The sequence below is a fragment of the Ambystoma mexicanum genome, chromosome 6p (assembly GCF_040938575.1).
Source record: "Ambystoma mexicanum isolate Mex_15411 chromosome 6p, UKY_AmexF1_1, whole genome shotgun sequence".
Classification (NCBI taxonomy): domain Eukaryota; kingdom Metazoa; phylum Chordata; class Amphibia; order Caudata; family Ambystomatidae; genus Ambystoma; species Ambystoma mexicanum.
The window spans coordinates 30,813,592-30,836,159 of record NC_090935.1 but is presented as its reverse complement, the minus strand read 5'-3'; the positions used below and the strand labels follow the sequence as shown (position 1 = coordinate 30,836,159).

Genomic DNA, 22,568 nt, shown 5'->3' with positions numbered 1-22,568 from the left:
AGAGAAAAGCCAGAGGGCCTGTGAGGGTTTGCTTGGGGGGGGCCCTGTTGAATTCCAGGATAGGCAAGGTGAGGCAGCGGCCTAGTGCGCGGACCCCCGAGAGCCCCGGATTGCTGCTGCCCCTGCCTTCAAGCAAGAGATGCATTTTCAAACCGATGTAAGTTTACGTTTGGCTGCTGGCTTCAGCGACGGTGGCTTCAAAGTCCCGCCGGGTCTGCTTTCCTTTGGTAGGGCCAGGAAGCCTCTTACAACAGGTATTGGCTGCCTGTCGCCTGCTTTTATCAACTGTGCCAGGACGTGAGCCTTGTGTGTTACAAAATCAGGACAGCAGGCATTGCAGTGGCTCCTGCTTCAGAAAGGCACCTTGAAGAACAGCACTAGGAGCTAACGGAGGGCACCAGGGGTATGGGGGCCAGTGGTGCAATGGATAAGGCGCCTGACTAGGAGTCAGAAGGTTGTGGGTTCCACTGCCATCCGGCTGGGCTCCCAACTCTGTGCTTTGTTTCTTTGAATTACATTTAAATTCTCTTGGCCTTCACTGCTCGCAATAGACTTTTGAATTTATGTGGGGCGGGCCCGGTTGCACAGCAAGGAAACACCAGGCGCCATCTCGAAGCACCACCAGTAGGGGTCCCTCCAGAAGGCCCCAACAAGCAGCAGATGATTTCTATGCATGTGTGCGTCCTGTCCTTCAATGGGTGGGGGTTGGCTTGTGTTGGACACAGTCCCAGGGCAGCCCTTCACGTCCCTGATCGGCCACGATCGGCCAGAGACCTCTCTGGTGAGCGCCGCAGGCGAGCCTTCTCGGGACCTCAGCAACTGAGGGGCACATTTCCAAATGAGGGAGACATTTCCAGAAAGCGCACCAGGGAACGGCTCGGCCTCTGCTTCGTGGCCTAACCCAGCCTGGTCCTTCTCCAACCATCTGGGAGCTGTCCAAAAGCCGGTGGGCCTGGCGGAATGGGCTCCCAGCAGGCCCTGGCTGACTGGTGATTTGCATACACACAGACACACGCACGCACGCACACTCTCTCTCGTGCTATCTGCTGCCTTTCAGACCCTGCCACCCCTCGCTTGCTTTAAAGGAGCAGTTGGCGAATGACACTGAGCAAAGAATGCACAAGTGGGTAAAGAGATCACACACCTAGAGGCAGCCAGCTCTCATGAAGAGTAGGGCCTAGAAGCAGTGAAGCTTGAGGGGCTGTGCGCTCTTTGCCATGAGCCCCTAGAGGCGGATCATATAGAAAGCGCTATATAGAAATGAGCAGCCAGCAGAGGACAAGGCAGCCGCTCTTGGTGCAGCACAGAGAGGATCAAGAGAAACGGGAAGGGCTTCCGCGGCAGCGAGCAAGCACAAGACCAGCACGGGAGCGGGGCCCCTTTTATTCTGTCAATAAAAGGTATTTCTCTCCTGGCACGCACGTGTCTAAAAATATGGAACGCTTCACGAATTTGCGTGTCATCCTTGCGCAGGGGCCATGCTAATCTTCTCTGTATCGTTCCAATTTTAGTATATGTGCTGCCGAAGCGAGCACACACTTGGGGCTGAACTGGCCAGTGTATAAAAGCCAGCGCATCGGCTGCCTATTGACCTAGGTTGACTTGTTATGCTCTAACTTTGGCAAGAAACTGTTTGGTTCTGGGGCCGGGATGAAAGCAAGAGGCAAAGACCAACGACCCAAGCTTCCTCGCTGCTGGTTTGGCCCAAAAGGAAAGGTTCCGTGTGCTTGGCTATTGCAATGCAGGAAGAAAGGATCATGGTCCAGGCTGCATGCAAAGTGGCACCTCCCGTCATAATGCCTGGGTGATGGGTGCTGTGTGCCTGGACGCATCACAATAGTCCCACAAGCCAGAGAAAAGCCAGAGGGCCTGTGAGGGTTTGCTTGGGGGGGCACTGTTGAGTTCCAGGATAAGGCAAGGTGAGGCAGCGGCCTAGTGCGCGGACCCCCGAGAGCCCCGGATTGCTGCTGCCCCCGCCTTCAAGCCAGAGATGCATTTTCAAACCGATGTAAGTTTACGTTTGGCTGCTGGCTTCAGCGACGGTGGCTTCAAAGTCCCGCCGGGTCTGCTTTCCTTTGGTAGGGCCAGGAAGCCTCTTACAACAGGTATTGGCTGCCTGTCGCCTGCTTTTATCAACTGTGCCAGGACGTGAGCCTTGTGTGTTACAAAATCAGGACAGCAGGCATTGCAGTGGCTCCTGCTTCAGAAAGGCACCTTGAAGAACAGCACTAGGAGCTAACGGAGGGCACCAGGGGTATGGGGGCCAGTGGTGCAATGGATAAGGCGCCTGACTAGGAGTCAGAAGGTTGTGGGTTCCACTGCCATCCGGCTGGGCTCCCAACTCTGTGCTTTGTTTCTTTGAATTACATTTAAATTCCCTTGGCCTTCACTGCTCGCAATAGACTTTTGATTTTATGTGGGGCGGGCCCGGTTGCACAGCAAGGAAACACCAGGCGCCATCTCGAAGCACCACCAGTAGGGGTCCCTCCAGAAGGCCCCAACAAGCAGCAGATGATTTCTATGCATGTGTGCGTCCTGTCCTTCAATGGGTGGGGGTTGGCTTGTGTTGGACACAGTCCCAGGGCAGCCCTTCACGTCCCTGATCGGCCACGATCGGCCAGAGACCTCTCTGTGAGAGCCGCAGGTGAGCCTTCTCGGGACCTCAGCAACTGAGGGGCACATTTCCAAATGAGGGAGACATTTCCAGAAAGCGCACCAGGGAACGGCTCGGCCTCTGCTTCGTGGCCTAACCCAGCCTGGTCCTTCTCCAACCATCTGGGAGCTGTCCAAAAGCCGGTGGGCCTGGCGGAATGGGCTCCCAGCAGGCCCTGGCTGACTGGTGATTTGCATACACACAGACACACGCACGCACGCACACTCTCTCTCGTGCTATCTGCTGCCTTTCAGACCCTGCCACCCCTCGCTTGCTTTAAAGGAGCAGTTGGCGAATGACACTGAGCAAAGAATGCACAAGTGGGTAAAGAGATCACACACCTAGAGGCAGCCAGCTCTCATGAAGAGTAGGGCCTAGAAGCAGTGAAGCTTGAGGGGCTGTGCGCTCTTTGCCATGAGCCCCTAGAGGCGGATCATATAGAAAGCGCTATATAGAAATGAGCAGCCAGCAGAGGACAAGGCAGCCGCTCTTGGTGCAGCACAGAGAGGATCAAGAGAAACGGGAAGGGCTTCCGCGGCAGCGAGCAAGCACAAGACCAGCACGGGAGCGGGGCCCCTTTTATTCTGTCAATAAAAGGTATTTCTCTCCTGGCACGCACGTGTCTAAAAATATGGAACGCTTCACGAATTTGCGTGTCATCCTTGCGCAGGGGCCATGCTAATCTTCTCTGTATCGTTCCAATTTTAGTATATGTGCTGCCGAAGCGAGCACACACTTGGGGCTGAACTGGCCAGTGTATAAAAGCCAGCGCATCGGCTGCCTATTGACCTAGGTTGACTTGTTATGCTCTAACTTTGGCAAGAAACTGTTTGGTTCTGGGGCCGGTATGGAACCAAGAGGCAAAGACCAACGACCCAAGCTTCCTCGCTGCTGGTTTGGCCCAAAAGGAAAGGTTCCGTGTGCTTGGCTATTGCAATGCAGGAAGAAAGGATCATGGTCCAGGCTGCATGCAAAGTGGCACCTCCCGTCATAATGCCTGGGTGATGGGTGCTGTGTGCCTGGACGCATCACAATAGTCCCACAAGCCAGAGAAAAGCCAGAGGGCCTGTGAGGGTTTGCTTGGGGGGGGCCCTGTTGAATTCCAGGATAGGCAAGGTGAGGCAGCGGCCTAGTGCGCGGACCCCCGAGAGCCCCGGATTGCTGCTGCCCCCGCCTTCAAGCCAGAGATGCATTTTCAAACCGATGTAAGTTTACGTTTGGCTGCTGGCTTCAGCGACGGTGGCTTCAAAGTCCCGCCGGGTCTGCTTTCCTTTGGTAGGGCCAGGAAGCCTCTTACAACAGGTATTGGCTGCCTGTCGCCTGCTTTTATCAACTGTGCCAGGACGTGAGCCTTGTGTGTTACAAAATCAGGACAGCAGGCATTGCAGTGGCTCCTGCTTCAGAAAGGCACCTTGAAGAACAGCACTAGGAGCTAACGGAGGGCACCAGGGGTATGGGGGCCAGTGGTGCAATGGATAAGGCGCCTGACTAGGAGTCAGAAGGTTGTGGGTTCCACTGCCATCCGGCTGGGCTCCCAACTCTGTGCTTTGTTTCTTTGAATTACATTTAAATTCCCTTGGCCTTCACTGCTCGCAATAGACTTTTGATTTTATGTGGGGCGGGCCCGGTTGCACAGCAAGGAAACACCAGGCGCCATCTCGAAGCACCACCAGTAGGGGTCCCTCCAGAAGGCCCCAACAAGCAGCAGATGATTTCTATGCATGTGTGCGTCCTGTCCTTCAATGGGTGGGGGTTGGCTTGTGTTGGACACAGTCCCAGGGCAGCCAGCCCTTCACGTCCCTGATCGGCCACGATCGGCCAGAGACCTCTCTGGTGAGCGCCGCAGGCGAGCCTTCTCGGGACCTCAGCAACTGAGGGGCACATTTCCAAATGAGGGAGACATTTCCAGAAAGCGCACCAGGGAACGGCTCGGCCTCTGCTTCGTGGCCTAACCCAGCCTGGTCCTTCTCCAACCATCTGGGAGCTGTCCAAAAGCCGGTGGGCCTGGCGGAATGGGCTCCCAGCAGGCCCTGGCTGACTGGTGATTTGCATACACACAGACACACGCACGCACGCACACTCTCTCTCGTGCTATCTGCTGCCTTTCAGACCCTGCCACCCCTCGCTTGCTTTAAAGGAGCAGTTGGCGAATGACACTGAGCAAAGAATGCACAAGTGGGTAAAGAGATCACACACCTAGAGGCAGCCAGCTCTCATGAAGAGTAGGGCCTAGAAGCAGTGAAGCTTGAGGGGCTGTGCGCTCTTTGCCATGAGCCCCTAGAGGCGGGTCATATAGAAAGCGCTATATAGAAATGAGCAGCCAGCAGAGGACAAGGCAGCCGCTCTCGGTGCAGCACAGCACAGAGAGGATCAAGAGAAACGGGAAGGGCTTCCGCGGCAGCGAGCAAGCACAAGACGAGCACGGGAGCGGGGCGGGGCCCCTTTTATTCTGTCAATAAAAGGTATTTCTCTCCTGGCACGCACGTGTCTAAAAATATGGAACGCTTCACGAATTTGCGTGTCATCCTTGCGCAGGGGCCATGCTAATCTTCTCTGTATCGTTCCAATTTTAGTATATGTGCTGCCGAAGCGAGCACACACTTGGGGCTGAACTGGCCAGTGTATAAAAGCCAGCGCATCGGCTGCCTATTGACCTAGGTTGACTTGTTATGCTCTAACTTTGGCAAGAAACTGTTTGGTTCTGGGGCCGGTATGGAACCAAGAGGCAAAGACCAACGACCCAAGCTTCCTCGCTGCTGGTTTGGCCCAAAAGGAAAGGTTCCGTGTGCTTGGCTATTGCAATGCAGGAAGAAAGGATCATGGTCCAGGCTGCATGCAAAGTGGCACCTCCCGTCATAATGCCTGGGTGATGGGTGCTGTGTGCCTGGACGCATCACAATAGTCCCACAAGCCAGAGAAAAGCCAGAGGGCCTGTGAGGGTTTGCTTGGGGGGGGCCCTGTTGAATTCCAGGATAGGCAAGGTGAGGCAGCGGCCTAGTGCGCGGACCCCCGAGAGCCCCGGATTGCTGCTGCCCCCGCCTTCAAGCAAGAGATGCATTTTCAAACCGATGTAAGTTTACGTTTGGCTGCTGGCTTCAGCGACGGTGGCTTCAAAGTCCCGCCGGGTCTGCTTTCCTTTGGTAGGGCCAGGAAGCCTCTTACAACAGGTATTGGCTGCCTGTCGCCTGCTTTTATCAACTGTGCCAGGACGTGAGCCTTGTGTGTTACAAAATCAGGACAGCAGGCATTGCAGTGGCTCCTGCTTCAGAAAGGCACCTTGAAGAACAGCACTAGGAGCTAACGAAGGGCACCAGGGGTATGGGGGCCAGTGGTGCAATGGATAAGGCGCCTGACTAGGAGTCAGAAGGTTGTGGGTTCCTCTGCCATCCGGCTGGGCTCCCAACTCTGTGCTTTGTTTCTTTGAATTACATTTAAATTCCCTTGGCCTTCACTGCTCGCAATAGACTTTTGATTTTATGTGGGGCGGGCCCGGTTGCACAGCAAGGAAACACCAGGCGCCATCTCGAAGCACCACCAGTAGGGGTCCCTCCAGAAGGCCCCAACAAGCAGCAGATGATTTCTATGCATGTGTGCGTCCTGTCCTTCAATGGGTGGGGGTTGGCTTGTGTTGGACACAGTCCCAGGGCAGCCCTTCACGTCCCTGATCGGCCACGATCGGCCAGAGACCTCTCTGTGAGCGCCGCAGGCGAGCCTTCTCGGGACCTCAGCAACTGAGGGGCACATTTCCAAATGAGGGAGACATTTCCAGAAAGCGCACCAGGGAACGGCTCAGCCTCTGCTTCGTGGCCTAACCCAGCCTGGTCCTTCTCCAACCATCTGGGAGCTGTCCAAAAGCCGGTGGGCCTGGCGGAATGGGCTCCCAGCAGGCCCTGGCTGACTGGTGATTTGCATACACACAGACACACGCACGCACGCACACTCTCTCGTGCTATCTGCTGCCTTTCAGACCCTGCCACCCCTCGCTTGCTTTAAAGGAGCAGTTGGCGAATGACACTGAGCAAAGAATGCACAAGTGGGTAAAGAGATCACACACCTAGAGGCAGCCAGCTCTCATGAAGAGTAGGGCCTAGAAGCAGTGAAGCTTGAGGGGCTGTGCGCTCTTTGCCATGAGCCCCTAGAGGCGGATCATATAGAAAGCGCTATATAGAAATGAGCAGCCAGCAGAGGACAAGGCAGCCGCTCTCGGTGAAGCACAGCACAGAGAGGATCAAGAGAAACGGGAAGGGCTTCCGCGGCAGCGAGCAAGCACAAGACGAGCACGGGAGCGGGGCCCCTTTTATTCTGTCAATAAAAGGTATTTCTCTCCTGGCACGCACGTGTCTAAAAATATGGAACGCTTCACGAATTTGCGTGTCATCCTTGCGCAGGGGCCATGCTAATCTTCTCTGTATCGTTCCAATTTTAGTATATGTGCTGCCGAAGCGAGCACACACTTGGGGCTGAACTGGCCAGTGTATAAAAGCCAGCGCATCGGCTGCCTATTGACCTAGGTTGACTTGTTATGCTCTAACTTTGGCAAGAAACTGTTTGGTTCTGGGGCCGGTATGGAACCAAGAGGCAAAGACCAACGACCCAAGCTTCCTCGCTGCTGGTTTGGCCCAAAAGGAAAGGTTCCGTGTGCTTGGCTATTGCAATGCAGGAAGAAAGGATCATGGTCCAGGCTGCATGCAAAGTGGCACCTCCCGTCATAATGCCTGGGTGATGGGTGCTGTGTGCCTGGACGCATCACAATAGTCCCACAAGCCAGAGAAAAGCCAGAGGGCCTGTGAGGGTTTGCTTGGGGGGGGCCCTGTTGAATTCCAGGATAGGCAAGGTGAGGCAGCGGCCTAGTGCGCGGACCCCCGAGAGCCCCGGATTGCTGCTGCCCCCGCCTTCAAGCCAGAGATGCATTTTCAAACCGATGTAAGTTTACGTTTGGCTGCTGGCTTCAGCGACGGTGGCTTCAAAGTCCCGCCGGGTCTGCTTTCCTTTGGTAGGGCCAGGAAGCCTCTTACAACAGGTATTGGCTGCCTGTCGCCTGCTTTTATCAACTGTGCCAGGACGTGAGCCTTGTGTGTTACAAAATCAGGACAGCAGGCATTGCAGTGGCTCCTGCTTCAGAAAGGCACCTTGAAGAACAGCACTAGGAGCTAACGGAGGGCACCAGGGGTATGGGGGCCAGTGGTGCAATGGATAAGGCGCCTGACTAGGAGTCAGAAGGTTGTGGGTTCCACTGCCATCCGGCTGGGCTCCCAACTCTGTGCTTTGTTTCTTTGAATTACATTTAAATTCCCTTGGCCTTCACTGCTCGCAATAGACTTTTGATTTTATGTGGGGCGGGCCCGGTTGCACAGCAAGGAAACACCAGGCGCCATCTCGAAGCACCACCAGTAGGGGTCCCTCCAGAAGGCCCCAACAAGCAGCAGATGATTTCTATGCATGTGTGCGTCCTGTCCTTCAATGGGTGGGGGTTGGCTTGTGTTGGACACAGTCCCAGGGCAGCCCTTCACGTCCCTGATCGGCCAGAGACCTCTCTGGTGAGCGCCGCAGGCGAGCCTTCTCGGGACCTCAGCAACTGAGGGGCACATTTCCAAATGAGGGAGACATTTCCAGAAAGCGCACCAGGGAACGGCTCAGCCTCTGCTTCGTGGCCTAACCCAGCCTGGTCCTTCTCCAACCATCTGGGAGCTGTCCAAAAGCCGGTGGGCCTGGCGGAATGGGCTCCCAGCAGGCCCTGGCTGACTGGTGATTTGCATACACACAGACACACGCACGCACGCACACTCTCTCTCGTGCTATCTGCTGCCTTTCAGACCCTGCCACCCCTCGCTTGCTTTAAAGGAGCAGTTGGCGAATGACACTGAGCAAAGAATGCACAAGTGGGTAAAGAGATCACACACCTAGAGGCAGCCAGCTCTCATGAAGAGTAGGGCCTAGAAGCAGTGAAGCTTGAGGGGCTGTGCGCTCTTTGCCATGAGCCCCTAGAGGCGGGTCATATAGAAAGCGCTATATAGAAATGAGCAGCCAGCAGAGGACAAGGCAGCCGCTCTCGGTGCAGCACAGCACAGAGAGGATCAAGAGAAACGGGAAGGGCTTCCGCGGCAGCGAGCAAGCGCAAGACGAGCACGGGAGCGGGGCCCCTTTTATTCTGTCAATAAAAGGTATTTCTCTCCTGGCACGCACGTGTCTAAAAATATGGAACGCTTCACGAATTTGCGTGTCATCCTTGCGCAGGGGCCATGCTAATCTTCTCTGTATCGTTCCAATTTTAGTATATGTGCTGCCGAAGCGAGCACACACTTGGGGCTGAACTGGCCAGTGTATAAAAGCCAGCGCATCGGCTGCCTATTGACCTAGGTTGACTTGTTATGCTCTAACTTTGGCAAGAAACTGTTTGGTTCTGGGGCCGGTATGGAACCAAGAGGCAAAGACCAACGACCCAAGCTTCCTCGCTGCTGGTTTGGCCCAAAAGGAAAGGTTCCGTGTGCTTGGCTATTGCAATGCAGGAAGAAAGGATCATGGTCCAGGCTGCATGCAAAGTGGCACCTCCCGTCATAATGCCTGGGTGATGGGTGCTGTGTGCCTGGACGCATCACAATAGTCCCACAAGCCAGAGAAAAGTCAGAGGGCCTGTGAGGGTTTGCTTGGGGGGGGCCCTGTTGAATTCCAGGATAGGCAAGGTGAGGCAGCGGCCTAGTGCGCGGACCCCCGAGAGCCCCGGATTGCTGCTGCCCCCGCCTTCAAGCAAGAGATGCATTTTCAAACCGATGTAAGTTTACGTTTGGCTGCTGGCTTCAGCGACGGTGGCTTCAAAGTCCCGCCGGGTCTGCTTTCCTTTGGTAGGGCCAGGAAGCCTCTTACAACAGGTATTGGCTGCCTGTCGCCTGCTTTTATCAACTGTGCCAGGACGTGAGCCTTGTGTGTTACAAAATCAGGACAGCAGGCATTGCAGTGGCTCCTGCTTCAGAAAGGCACCTTGAAGAACAGCACTAGGAGCTAACGGAGGGCACCAGGGGTATGGGGGCCAGTGGTGCAATGGATAAGGCGCCTGACTAGGAGTCAGAAGGTTGTGGGTTCCTCTGCCATCCGGCTGGGCTCCCAACTCTGTGCTTTGTTTCTTTGAATTACATTTAAATTCCCTTGGCCTTCACTGCTCGCAATAGACTTTTGATTTTATGTGGGGCGGGCCCGGTTGCACAGCAAGGAAACACCAGGCGCCATCTCGAAGCACCACCAGTAGGGGTCCCTCCAGAAGGCCCCAACAAGCAGCAGATGATTTCTATGCATGTGTGCGTCCTGTCCTTCAATGGGTGGGGGTTGGCTTGTGTTGGACACAGTCCCAGGGCAGCCCTTCACGTCCCTGATCGGCCACGATCGGCCAGAGACCTCTCTGGTGAGCGCCGCAGGCGAGCCTTCTCGGGACCTCAGCAACTGAGGGGCACATTTCCAAATGAGGGAGACATTTCCAGAAAGCGCACCAGGGAACGGCTCGGCCTCTGCTTCGTGGCCTAACCCAGCCTGGTCCTTCTCCAACCATCTGGGAGCTGTCCAAAAGCCGGTGGGCCTGGCGGAATGGGCTCCCAGCAGGCCCTGGCTGACTGGTGATTTGCATACACACAGACACACGCACGCACGCACACTCTCTCTCGTGCTATCTGCTGCCTTTCAGACCCTGCCACCCCTCGCTTGCTTTAAAGGAGCAGTTGGCGAATGACACTGAGCAAAGAATGCACAAGTGGGTAAAGAGATCACACACCTAGAGGCAGCCAGCTCTCATGAAGAGTAGGGCCTAGAAGCAGTGAAGCTTGAGGGGCTGTGCGCTCTTTGCCATGAGCCCCTAGAGGCGGATCATATAGAAAGCGCTATATAGAAATGAGCAGCCAGCAGAGGACAAGGCAGCCGCTCTTGGTGCAGCACAGAGAGGATCAAGAGAAACGGGAAGGGCTTCCGCGGCAGCGAGCAAGCACAAGACCAGCACGGGAGCGGGGCCCCTTTTATTCTGTCAATAAAAGGTATTTCTCTCCTGGCACGCACGTGTCTAAAAATATGGAACGCTTCACGAATTTGCGTGTCATCCTTGCGCAGGGGCCATGCTAATCTTCTCTGTATCGTTCCAATTTTAGTATATGTGCTGCCGAAGCGAGCACACACTTGGGGCTGAACTGGCCAGTGTATAAAAGCCAGCGCATCGGCTGCCTATTGACCTAGGTTGACTTGTTATGCTCTAACTTTGGCAAGAAACTGTTTGGTTCTGGGGCCGGGATGAAAGCAAGAGGCAAAGACCAACGACCCAAGCTTCCTCGCTGCTGGTTTGGCCCAAAAGGAAAGGTTCCGTGTGCTTGGCTATTGCAATGCAGGAAGAAAGGATCATGGTCCAGGCTGCATGCAAAGTGGCACCTCCCGTCATAATGCCTGGGTGATGGGTGCTGTGTGCCTGGACGCATCACAATAGTCCCACAAGCCAGAGAAAAGCCAGAGGGCCTGTGAGGGTTTGCTTGGGGGGGCACTGTTGAGTTCCAGGATAAGGCAAGGTGAGGCAGCGGCCTAGTGCGCGGACCCCCGAGAGCCCCGGATTGCTGCTGCCCCCGCCTTCAAGCCAGAGATGCATTTTCAAACCGATGTAAGTTTACGTTTGGCTGCTGGCTTCAGCGACGGTGGCTTCAAAGTCCCGCCGGGTCTGCTTTCCTTTGGTAGGGCCAGGAAGCCTCTTACAACAGGTATTGGCTGCCTGTCGCCTGCTTTTATCAACTGTGCCAGGACGTGAGCCTTGTGTGTTACAAAATCAGGACAGCAGGCATTGCAGTGGCTCCTGCTTCAGAAAGGCACCTTGAAGAACAGCACTAGGAGCTAACGGAGGGCACCAGGGGTATGGGGGCCAGTGGTGCAATGGATAAGGCGCCTGACTAGGAGTCAGAAGGTTGTGGGTTCCACTGCCATCCGGCTGGGCTCCCAACTCTGTGCTTTGTTTCTTTGAATTACATTTAAATTCCCTTGGCCTTCACTGCTCGCAATAGACTTTTGATTTTATGTGGGGCGGGCCCGGTTGCACAGCAAGGAAACACCAGGCGCCATCTTGAAGCACCACCAGCAGGGGTCCCTCCAGAAGGCCCCAACAAGCAGCAGATGATTTCTATGCATGTGTGCGTCCTGTCCTTCAATGGGTGGGGGTTGGCTTGTGTTGGACACAGTCCCAGGGCAGCCCTTCACGTCCCTGATCGGCCACGATCGGCCAGAGACCTCTCTGTGAGAGCCGCAGGTGAGCCTTCTCGGGACCTCAGCAACTGAGGGGCACATTTCCAAATGAGGGAGACATTTCCAGAAAGCGCACCAGGGAACGGCTCGGCCTCTGCTTCGTGGCCTAACCCAGCCTGGTCCTTCTCCAACCATCTGGGAGCTGTCCAAAAGCCGGTGGGCCTGGCGGAATGGGCTCCCAGCAGGCCCTGGCTGACTGGTGATTTGCATACACACAGACACACGCACGCACGCACACTCTCTCTCGTGCTATCTGCTGCCTTTCAGACCCTGCCACCCCTCGCTTGCTTTAAAGGAGCAGTTGGCGAATGACACTGAGCAAAGAATGCACAAGTGGGTAAAGAGATCACACACCTAGAGGCAGCCAGCTCTCATGAAGAGTAGGGCCTAGAAGCAGTGAAGCTTGAGGGGCTGTGCGCTCTTTGCCATGAGCCCCTAGAGGCGGATCATATAGAAAGCGCTATATAGAAATGAGCAGCCAGCAGAGGACAAGGCAGCCGCTCTCGGTGCAGCACAGAGAGGATCAAGAGAAACGGGAAGGGCTTCCGCGGCAGCGAGCAAGCACAAGACCAGCACGGGAGCGGGGCCCCTTTTATTCTGTCAATAAAAGGTATTTCTCTCCTGGCACGCACGTGTCTAAAAATATGGAACGCTTCACGAATTTGCGTGTCATCCTTGCGCAGGGGCCATGCTAATCTTCTCTGTATCGTTCCAATTTTAGTATATGTGCTGCCGAAGCGAGCACACACTTGGGGCTGAACTGGCCAGTGTATAAAAGCCAGCGCATCGGCTGCCTATTGACCTAGGTTGACTTGTTATGCTCTAACTTTGGCAAGAAACTGTTTGGTTCTGGGGCCGGTATGGAACCAAGAGGCAAAGACCAACGACCCAAGCTTCCTCGCTGCTGGTTTGGCCCAAAAGGAAAGGTTCCGTGTGCTTGGCTATTGCAATGCAGGAAGAAAGGATCATGGTCCAGGCTGCATGCAAAGTGGCACCTCCCGTCATAATGCCTGGGTGATGGGTGCTGTGTGCCTGGACGCATCACAATAGTCCCACAAGCCAGAGAAAAGCCAGAGGGCCTGTGAGGGTTTGCTTGGGGGGGGCCCTGTTGAATTCCAGGATAGGCAAGGTGAGGCAGCGGCCTAGTGCGCGGACCCCCGAGAGCCCCGGATTGCTGCTGCCCCCGCCTTCAAGCAAGAGATGCATTTTCAAACCGATGTAAGTTTACGTTTGGCTGCTGGCTTCAGCGACGGTGGCTTCAAAGTCCCGCCGGGTCTGCTTTCCTTTGGTAGGGCCAGGAAGCCTCTTACAACAGGTATTGGCTGCCTGTCGCCTGCTTTTATCAACTGTGCCAGGACGTGAGCCTTGTGTGTTACAAAATCAGGACAGCAGGCATTGCAGTGGCTCCTGCTTCAGAAAGGCACCTTGAAGAACAGCACTAGGAGCTAACGAAGGGCACCAGGGGTATGGGGGCCAGTGGTGCAATGGATAAGGCGCCTGACTAGGAGTCAGAAGGTTGTGGGTTCCTCTGCCATCCGGCTGGGCTCCCAACTCTGTGCTTTGTTTCTTTGAATTACATTTAAATTCCCTTGGCCTTCACTGCTCGCAATAGACTTTTGATTTTATGTGGGGCGGGCCCGGTTGCACAGCAAGGAAACACCAGGCGCCATCTCGAAGCACCACCAGTAGGGGTCCCTCCAGAAGGCCCCAACAAGCAGCAGATGATTTCTATGCATGTGTGCGTCCTGTCCTTCAATGGGTGGGGGTTGGCTTGTGTTGGACACAGTCCCAGGGCAGCCCTTCACGTCCCTGATCGGCCACGATCGGCCAGAGACCTCTCTGTGAGCGCCGCAGGCGAGCCTTCTCGGGACCTCAGCAACTGAGGGGCACATTTCCAAATGAGGGAGACATTTCCAGAAAGCGCACCAGGGAACGGCTCAGCCTCTGCTTCGTGGCCTAACCCAGCCTGGTCCTTCTCCAACCATCTGGGAGCTGTCCAAAAGCCGGTGGGCCTGGCGGAATGGGCTCCCAGCAGGCCCTGGCTGACTGGTGATTTGCATACACACAGACACACGCACGCACGCACACTCTCTCTCGTGCTATCTGCTGCCTTTCAGACCCTGCCACCCCTCGCTTGCTTTAAAGGAGCAGTTGGCGAATGACACTGAGCAAAGAATGCACAAGTGGGTAAAGAGATCACACACCTAGAGGCAGCCAGCTCTCATGAAGAGTAGGGCCTAGAAGCAGTGAAGCTTGAGGGGCTGTGCGCTCTTTGCCATGAGCCCCTAGAGGCGGATCATATAGAAAGCGCTATATAGAAATGAGCAGCCAGCAGAGGACAAGGCAGCCGCTCTCGGTGCAGCACAGCACAGAGAGGATCAAGAGAAACGGGAAGGGCTTCCGCGGCAGCGAGCAAGCACAAGACGAGCACGGGAGCGGGGCCCCTTTTATTCTGTCAATAAAAGGTATTTCTCTCCTGGCACGCACGTGTCTAAAAATATGGAACGCTTCACGAATTTGCGTGTCATCCTTGCGCAGGGGCCATGCTAATCTTCTCTGTATCGTTCCAATTTTAGTATATGTGCTGCCGAAGCGAGCACACACTTGGGGCTGAACTGGCCAGTGTATAAAAGCCAGCGCATCGGCTGCCTATTGACCTAGGTTGACTTGTTATGCTCTAACTTTGGCAAGAAACTGTTTGGTTCTGGGGCCGGTATGGAACCAAGAGGCAAAGACCAACGACCCAAGCTTCCTCGCTGCTGGTTTGGCCCAAAAGGAAAGGTTCCGTGTGCTTGGCTATTGCAATGCAGGAAGAAAGGATCATGGTCCAGGCTGCATGCAAAGTGGCACCTCCCGTCATAATGCCTGGGTGATGGGTGCTGTGTGCCTGGACGCATCACAATAGTCCCACAAGCCAGAGAAAAGCCAGAGGGCCTGTGAGGGTTTGCTTGGGGGGGGCCCTGTTGAATTCCAGGATAGGCAAGGTGAGGCAGCGGCCTAGTGCGCGGACCCCCGAGAGCCCCGGATTGCTGCTGCCCCCGCCTTCAAGCCAGAGATGCATTTTCAAACCGATGTAAGTTTACGTTTGGCTGCTGGCTTCAGCGACGGTGGCTTCAAAGTCCCGCCGGGTCTGCTTTCCTTTGGTAGGGCCAGGAAGCCTCTTACAACAGGTATTGGCTGCCTGTCGCCTGCTTTTATCAACTGTGCCAGGACGTGAGCCTTGTGTGTTACAAAATCAGGACAGCAGGCATTGCAGTGGCTCCTGCTTCAGAAAGGCACCTTGAAGAACAGCACTAGGAGCTAACGGAGGGCACCAGGGGTATGGGGGCCAGTGGTGCAATGGATAAGGCGCCTGACTAGGAGTCAGAAGGTTGTGGGTTCCACTGCCATCCGGCTGGGCTCCCAACTCTGTGCTTTGTTTCTTTGAATTACATTTAAATTCCCTTGGCCTTCACTGCTCGCAATAGACTTTTGATTTTATGTGGGGCGGGCCCGGTTGCACAGCAAGGAAACACCAGGCGCCATCTCGAAGCACCACCAGTAGGGGTCCCTCCAGAAGGCCCCAACAAGCAGCAGATGATTTCTATGCATGTGTGCGTCCTGTCCTTCAATGGGTGGGGGTTGGCTTGTGTTGGACACAGTCCCAGGGCAGCCCTTCACGTCCCTGATCGGCCAGAGACCTCTCTGTGAGCGCCGCAGGCGAGCCTTCTCGGGACCTCAGCAACTGAGGGGCACATTTCCAAATGAGGGAGACATTTCCAGAAAGCGCACCAGGGAACGGCTCAGCCTCTGCTTCGTGGCCTAACCCAGCCTGGTCCTTCTCCAACCATCTGGGAGCTGTCCAAAAGCCGGTGGGCCTGGCGGAATGGGCTCCCAGCAGGCCCTGGCTGACTGGTGATTTGCATACACACAGACACACGCACGCACGCACACTCTCTCTCGTGCTATCTGCTGCCTTTCAGACCCTGCCACCCCTCGCTTGCTTTAAAGGAGCAGTTGGCGAATGACACTGAGCAAAGAATGCACAAGTGGGTAAAGAGATCACACACCTAGAGGCAGACAGCTCTCATGAAGAGTAGGGCCTAGAAGCAGTGAAGCTTGAGGGGCTGTGCGCTCTTTGCCATGAGCCCCTAGAGGCGGGTCATATAGAAAGCGCTATATAGAAATGAGCAGCCAGCAGAGGACAAGGCAGCCGCTCTCGGTGCAGCACAGAGAGGATCAAGAGAAACGGGAAGGGCTTCCGCGGCAGCGAGCAAGCACAAGACCAGCACGGGAGCGGGGCCCCTTTTATTCTGTCAATAAAAGGTATTTCTCTCCTGGCACGCACGTGTCTAAAAATATGGAACGCTTCACGAATTTGCGTGTCATCCTTGCGCAGGGGCCATGCTAATCTTCTCTGTATCGTTCCAATTTTAGTATATGTGCTGCCGAAGCGAGCACACACTTGGGGCTGAACTGGCCAGTGTATAAAAGCCAGCGCATCGGCTGCCTATTGACCTAGGTTGACTTGTTATGCTCTAACTTTGGCAAGAAACTGTTTGGTTCTGGGGCCGGTATGGAACCAAGAGGCAAAGACCAACGACCCAAGCTTCCTCGCTGCTGGTTTGGCCCAAAAGGAAAGGTTCCGTGTGCTTGGCTATTGCAATGCAGGAAAGAAAGGATCATGGTCCAGGCTGCATGCAAAGTGGCACCTCCCGTCATAATGCCTGGGTGCTGTGTGCCTGGACGCATCACAATAGTCCCACAAGCCAGAGAAAAGCCAGAGGGCCTGTGAGGGTTTGCTTGGGGGGGGCCCTGTTGAATTCCAGGATAGGCAAGGTGAGGCAGCGGCCTAGTGCGCGGACCCCCGAGAGCCCCGGATTGCTGCTGCCCCCGCCTTCAAGCAAGAGATGCATTTTCAAACCGATGTAAGTTTACGTTTGGCTGCTGGCTTCAGCGACGGTGGCTTCAAAGTCCCGCCGGGTCTGCTTTCCTTTGGTAGGGCCAGGAAGCCTCTTACAACAGGTATTGGCTGCCTGTCGCCTGCTTTTATCAACTGTGCCAGGACGTGAGCCTTGTGTGTTACAAAATCAGGACAGCAGGCATTGCAGTGGCTCCCGCTTCAGAAAGGCACCTTGAAGAACAGCACTAGGAGCTAACGGAGGGCACCAGGGGTATGGGGGCCAGTGGTGCAATGGATAAGGCGCCTGACTAGGAGTCAGAAGGTTGTGGGTTCCACTGCCATCCGGCTGGGCTCCCAACTCTGTGCTTTGTTTCTTTGAATTACATTTAAATTCCCTTGGCCTTCACTGCTCGCAATAGACTTTTGATTTTATGTGGGGCGGGCCCGGTTGCACAGCAAGGAAACACCAGGCGCCATCTCGAAGCACCACCAGTAGGGGTCCCTCCAGAAGGCCCCAACAAGCAGCAGATGATTTCTATGCATGTGTGCGTCCTGTCCTTCAATGGGTGGGGGTTGGCTTGTGTTGGACACAGTCCCAGGGAAGCCCTTCACGTCCCTGATCGGCCACGATCGGCCAGAGACCTCTCTGGTGAGCGCCGCAGGCGAGCCTTCTCGGGACCTCAGCAACTGAGGGGCACATTTCCAAATGAGGGAGACATTTCCAGAAAGCGCACCAGGGAACGGCTCGGCCTCTGCTTCGTGGCATAACCCAGCCTGGTCCTTCTCCAAGCATCTGGGAGCTGTCCAAAAGCCGGTGGGCCTGGCGGAATGGGCTCCCAGCAGGCCCTGGCTGACTGGTGATTTGCATACACACAGACACACGCACGCACGCACACTCTCTCTCGTGCTATCTGCTGCCTTTCAGACCCTGCCACCCCTCGCTTGCTTTAAAGGAGCAGTTGGCGAATGACACTGAGCAAAGAATGCACAAGTGGGTAAAGAGATCACACACCTAGAGGCAGCCAGCTCTCATGAAGAGTAGGGCCTAGAAGCAGTGAAGCTTGAGGGGCTGTGCGCTCTTTGCCATGAGCCCCTAGAGGCGGATCATATAGAAAGCGCTATATAGAAATGAGCAGCCAGCAGAGGACAAGGCAGCCGCTCTCGGTGCAGCACAGCACAGAGAGGATCAAGAGAAACGGGAAGGGCTTCCTGAAGGTACGCATACATATGTAATGTTGTGCTCACACTTGGAGTTTGTACTAATCACCATATGTGTTAAAAGAATGTACCCTTTGTTAAAAGAAGAGGCCTTCTCTTTATACAGCGACATTTAAGACCTGCTGACCTGGCAAGAACTTGTTTTAACAGAAGAATTGTGTTTGGTCACTGTATGTCGAAGCATGTTGAGCCTGCTAAAACTATCTGCAGATTACGGGTGGGGAAGGAATGAGTAAGCACAGCCTCGTGCACAGAGATAAGGACACAGAAGGGCACGAGAGAGAGCGAATAACAGATAACAGGAAACCACAATAGCAGATGTTGAACTGTTGACCGTTGATGCAAAGTCATGACTGGGAGGAACCGCCTTGTGGTGGACATAATCTATGTGCAGCAATGTATGACAATGTAAAACAGATGGGTATAAAAGGACCACGATGTGCAGGGCAAAGGGCGGCACTTTGACGACTTGCTTTGCGAGACGGTTGAACTTGTGGCCCATTCGCGAATGCTTGTGTGTTAATAAAGCAATGTTTACTCAACTCTTTTCTGTTTGAGTTTTTATAGGGTCCCTTTTGTACTGGTTTTGGCGACGGCGAGAAATCGCACCCACAATTTTGGTGTCAGAAGTGGGACGCGAAGGAGCGACAGTCCGTCACTGGGTGAGGAACGCCGCGGCGGAACCGGAGAAGGAATTGATCACGGGGCCCCAACAACTGAATCCGCACCTTTGATTGCAACCAACGCGTCATCCTTGTTTTTCCGGCTCCGTTGGCGGTGGAACAGCAGGCTGTCGCCCTTCGGGTCCGGAACACTCTGGCGGGACCCTTAAGATAAGTGGTATGGACGGATGCATGATGGAATAAGGGAATAATGATTCAGGGTTTGTGAAGAGGACGGTGGTAAGTCCGTCTATGAAGAAGTAATGTTGAAATGATGATATGATATGTTAGATACGCCAGGAGGATGTATTATTATTGTTAGCCAATAGGTGCATATTTGGGAAAGGTGAGTGTTTTAGGCAATTGCGGTATACCAACAAAATGGGTCAAGCGGCTTCCAGCAAGAGTGGTATAGGCAAGAGACACTATGCCCCTCTTGAAGGAACCCCTGCATTTGATATGTTGATTAAACATGGATTGAATTCAACATTGTTCTTAAAAGAATGGTCCGAATACACAAAAGATTTGATTGAGCATAAATGGCCAGACACCGGGTCCTTTGATGTGGACCGCATATCCAAAGTAGAAATAGAATTAGTAAAAAGACGGGTCAGACCCGCACAGTTTGAGGCTATACGACTATGGAGGGTAGAAGCAATGCGCAGGCGCAATGCTCAGAATAAACAAAAAGCAAAGGAGCAGAAGAGAACGGTAAATCAAAAATTACATGATCTAGAGATAAAAGAGAAGGGTGAGAGGCTAGATCAGTTGGATAGACATATGATGATTAAGAACAGTGGGGGTATGTATCCTGCCGTGCCGGTGCCTCGATATGAAGATGTGATAGGGCTAGAAGCAGAACAAACAACGACTGAATTATTGTTTCCAGGAGCTACAGCTCCACCGGCAGACAGTGAGGGTGAAAGGGTGGAATTCCCAATGAAGTATGGAAACCCAGATAGGTTGATAGACCATAGGAGAACGACTACTGTAGAAAAGGATAGAGATGGAGACTTGCAAATCCTTATGACCGGGCTGTATGGCACACCCCTCAATGACAGCCTACGGGACCAATTGGGGCGTTTGACACCTTTGGAATTTAGGACAGTGGCCACTAAACTATATACCTTTTATGAGGGTAACTGTAAATTGAGAGGACAGAGTACTTCGGATCTGCCCTCAGCATATCAGGACGCTGTCGCGTTACTACCAGTGACTGCGTCCAGTGTTCAGTTATGGGGATGTATGTCCGACATAATAGCGGAAGTCATAAGGGGCGGTGTTGAATGGGAGAAGGAAAAGAGGGCATGGGAAAGAGAGGTGAAGGAAAGAGAAGCTAAACTCAAAGATGCAGACCAGGCGGGCCAAAACGTAGCTAATCGTATGATAGCATCCATACACTCGCAGTCCATGTCCACCCTGGTGAGTTTGATGGAGGGCCTTGGCTGGCCTATACAAGTAAACGTAATTAAATATCTTCTTATTAGGGTGGATGATATAGAAGAGGAAAAGGAGCCTAGGTATGTGTCCCAGTGGAATAGGATTAGGACGGACTTGGATAAGAAACTGCTATCTAATATAAGAGTGGATGATTCAGGGGCGGAAGAATGGAGGATGGCTAAGGTGGAGAAACTATTAAAAGATTATAAAAAAATAAAAGAGAAAGCTCTTAGTCATCAATCCTCTGTTTCGCCACCAGCGCAGGCCCTTGTAAGTGAACAAACAGACATGGAAAAGTTACTATTAATGCCAACGAGAGAGTGCCAACCCACCATAGAGGCAGCCACTGGTAACATGATGCGCACCTATGTGTATGTCCCTTTATCCCGAATTGAATTAATGCATATCACCAAGTCCATCCCCGACCCCCGTATAGACCCGGCAGGATTCTACAAAGAAGTAGGAAAGTTATTCAGACCAGGGTTATTTACCGTAGAGGATGTAGATAACATATTGTTAGCCATTGTCCCAGAAGAAATATGGACCCCCTTTCGTGCCAAAGACAATGAAACAATAAAATGGAAAGATGTAATGGATGCGAGCAAAAATAGAAAACTGCATGAGGAATATCCTGAACCCCTAAGGGGGCATGGCATGGCAGTCCTGAGGGCTCTAGAAAAGGTGTTACCCCCATTTGATGTGAATGTGGAGAAACTGTCCGCTGTGATACAGGGTGCAAGTGAGGAAGTAGCACAGTACTTTCTGCGTTATGAAGCAGCATTCAAAGCGCACAGTGGGCTAGAGATAGGGTCTGAAACGGGCCAACGGTACTTTGCCACAAACTTTGTAGAGGGGCTCCACGGGCCAATTCAGGAGAACATTAGGAGGGCAGAAAGTACATGGATGACTAGGAACCCCCGGGATCTCCTCGAAATGGCTAGGTATTACGAAAGAGGGGAAAGAGTGAAGGGACAACAAAAGGCACGACAAGAGAAGGATTTAAAAACCAAAGTGTTGATGCAACAGTTGCATCAAGGGCCCCAAGGCAGGTATAACTACAATTATAACGGCCCGTCACAGGGCTATAGTAGCAACATGATAGGGGGCCAAGGGACAGGAAGAGGTACAGTGCAAGGAGGTGCGCTATATGGGAGGAGGGATGGGCTACCCCAAGATGTATGTGCCTTCTGCAAGAGACCCGGACACTGGAAATCCCAGTGTCCCCAGAGTGGTGGGAGAGGAAGGGGCGTACGGCCCCCTTCACAGACAACATTTGCCCCAGGAAATAGGACTGGTGGGTACGGCAACCAAGACAATAGAATGTTTAAACCCCCTCAACCCAATGCCTTTGACGGACAAGCAAGAGGGGATGTTCCCTGGCCGGCCCCGCCTCCCCCCAATCTACTGTATCAGCCACAACAAACGACACAAGTACAAGGTGTATGCCAGGGTGAAGAATGTGGAGAAGGGGTATACTATAACAATGATTTTCAGGATAACACAAGCGATATGTCCTGAGGATGCCGGAATGAGATAGCGGGAGTGGTGCAGGTTCCTATAGACCAAAGGGGGCCTTATGCCTCTATTAGGATCGGCCCCCACCGAAACTTGAGATGTCTGGTAGACACGGGAGCTGGAAACAGGCACACCTGATTATACTAAGAGATTTTGCCTTTTTGTTGATGAACAGGAAGGTTGCGCTGTGTCAGTCTTGACACAGGAACAAGGGGGTAAACAGAGACCATGTGCATATTTTTCTAGCACTCTGGACTCAGTAGCTCGAGGCCTACCCCCATGCATGAGAGCAGTAGTTGCAGCAGCGACAGCCCTAAAACAAAGTGCAGGTTTCATCCTAGGGAGTGAAGTAACAGTAAAGGTTCCACATACGGTAGATGTTCTTCTGAATAGAGTGCATACACAGCATTTGACTACAGCTAGACTCACACAGTATGAGATGATCCTGTTTGCCAGTAATGTAAAAATTGAACGGTGTAACACTTTGAATCCAGCGACACTGCTTCCTTTGCCCACCTCACCTGATGACATTAGGCATGATTGTGTGATCCAAATGGAAGAACACACTAAGGGTAGAGCAGACCTGCAAGACACCCCGCTGGTTGATAATGAGGGTATATTATTCTGTGATGGTTCCTGTTTCAAACTGCCAAATGGGGAGACAACAGCAGGGTATGCAGTAACTACAGGGGAACGGTTGATTGAGAGTGGGAAAGTGTGTGAAAAATCGGCCCAGGCAGCAGAATTAATTGCGCTAACGAGAGCATTAGTGTTAAGCAGCGGTATGAAAGTGACAATTTATACTGATTCAGCCTACGCTCATGGGGTGGTTTCCAGTTTTGGTAAACTCTGGGGAGAGCGTGGGTTTTTAACCTCCCAAGGTGATACTATTAAACATGCCCGATTGATTGCTGAATTATTGCAAGCCCTTACGCTGCCCAAAATG

The 22,568-nt window shown here is 53.5% G+C and overlaps 9 non-coding genes across 9 annotated transcripts; all 9 read right to left on the bottom strand.

Moving 5' to 3' along the window:
* Positions 1 to 1,428: 1,428 nt before the first annotated feature.
* LOC138511986 (U6 spliceosomal RNA) lies at positions 1,429 to 1,535 on the bottom strand. The gene has a single exon (XR_011280865.1). It is a non-coding gene; the product is annotated as a U6 spliceosomal RNA (small nuclear RNA).
* Positions 1,536 to 3,278: 1,743 nt separating this feature from the next.
* Positions 3,279 to 3,385, bottom strand: LOC138511985 (U6 spliceosomal RNA). The gene has a single exon (XR_011280864.1). It is a non-coding gene; the product is annotated as a U6 spliceosomal RNA (small nuclear RNA).
* A 1,758-nt stretch (positions 3,386 to 5,143) lies between these two features.
* On the bottom strand, positions 5,144 to 5,250 carry LOC138511984 (U6 spliceosomal RNA). The gene has a single exon (XR_011280863.1). It is a non-coding gene; the product is annotated as a U6 spliceosomal RNA (small nuclear RNA).
* Positions 5,251 to 6,996: 1,746 nt separating this feature from the next.
* LOC138511982 (U6 spliceosomal RNA) lies at positions 6,997 to 7,103 on the bottom strand. The gene has a single exon (XR_011280862.1). It is a non-coding gene; the product is annotated as a U6 spliceosomal RNA (small nuclear RNA).
* Positions 7,104 to 8,842: 1,739 nt separating this feature from the next.
* On the bottom strand, positions 8,843 to 8,949 carry LOC138511981 (U6 spliceosomal RNA). The gene has a single exon (XR_011280861.1). It is a non-coding gene; the product is annotated as a U6 spliceosomal RNA (small nuclear RNA).
* Positions 8,950 to 10,693: 1,744 nt separating this feature from the next.
* On the bottom strand, positions 10,694 to 10,800 carry LOC138511980 (U6 spliceosomal RNA). The gene has a single exon (XR_011280860.1). It is a non-coding gene; the product is annotated as a U6 spliceosomal RNA (small nuclear RNA).
* Positions 10,801 to 12,543: 1,743 nt separating this feature from the next.
* LOC138511979 (U6 spliceosomal RNA) lies at positions 12,544 to 12,650 on the bottom strand. The gene has a single exon (XR_011280859.1). It is a non-coding gene; the product is annotated as a U6 spliceosomal RNA (small nuclear RNA).
* A 1,748-nt stretch (positions 12,651 to 14,398) lies between these two features.
* LOC138511978 (U6 spliceosomal RNA) lies at positions 14,399 to 14,505 on the bottom strand. The gene has a single exon (XR_011280858.1). It is a non-coding gene; the product is annotated as a U6 spliceosomal RNA (small nuclear RNA).
* Positions 14,506 to 16,238: 1,733 nt separating this feature from the next.
* LOC138511977 (U6 spliceosomal RNA) lies at positions 16,239 to 16,345 on the bottom strand. Its single transcript, XR_011280857.1, has one exon. It is a non-coding gene; the product is annotated as a U6 spliceosomal RNA (small nuclear RNA).
* Between the last annotated feature and the right edge of the window lie 6,223 nt (positions 16,346 to 22,568).